Source organism: Trachymyrmex septentrionalis, unplaced genomic scaffold, assembly GCF_001594115.1.
Source record: "Trachymyrmex septentrionalis isolate Tsep2-gDNA-1 unplaced genomic scaffold, Tsep1.0 scaffold101, whole genome shotgun sequence".
Classification (NCBI taxonomy): domain Eukaryota; kingdom Metazoa; phylum Arthropoda; class Insecta; order Hymenoptera; family Formicidae; genus Trachymyrmex; species Trachymyrmex septentrionalis.
Genome location: NW_017304136.1, coordinates 44,421 through 45,246, shown reverse-complemented (window position 1 = coordinate 45,246; position 826 = coordinate 44,421).

Here is an 826-nt window from a genome sequence, read left to right as displayed (position 1 = left end):
CGTCAAGCAGTAGAGCAGTAACAAATCAGCAAGGTGGTATTTTTTATACCATTGTAAATATCGCCTCACTGATTAGTTGTTGTTCCGCTGCTTGATACTTGCTGCGTCCAGTTTAAACTAGGCATAAATTTACGTCTTAAGGTGCATTTTCACGAGCTGCTTAAACTAGTCATTTCAGCGACAAAAAAATCACGTAACGACTTTAATCGCGAAATTATTAGAGCGACAATTTTATATATAAAAAAAGGTAAGAAGCGTTAAATTTGACATTTGAAAGATTCGATATGTTGTTCATATTTTTTATGTATTATTTATAATATTAATACGCTAAAGTAAACATTTATTAGATTATTTTGATTGCATCAAATCGTCCATCTGGATCAGCAATAAAAAAAAGAATAAATTAAGTTATGTATATCGTATCAACGATGGTCAACACGGCGATACAGTATGACAGCACTGTCAATAGCATTTGAGCATTTGATGCTTGTAGTTGAAACTATTCAAAGTACAAAATTTCAACTGCTGGATAACGAGCAACAAATCTGTCGCTCCAATTGTTTATTTTAGCATCACGTGAAAATGTACCTTTATGCATACTGTTACAGAATTTTGTGTGCGGCAGCCTTAAGAACAATAGTTGCAGAGTGCGATTACATGTAGTGCGGTACGTTTCCGGCACATCAGCGCAATGTTTGTCGCGCGGACACGCGATATCCAATGAGTGTACAGCTTTATCGATATTCTCTTCTAAAGATATACTGTCATTAGACTGTTATCGCGTGTCGCGCGCTAGTGTGCCGGTACGCGGAACAGAAACTAAAGA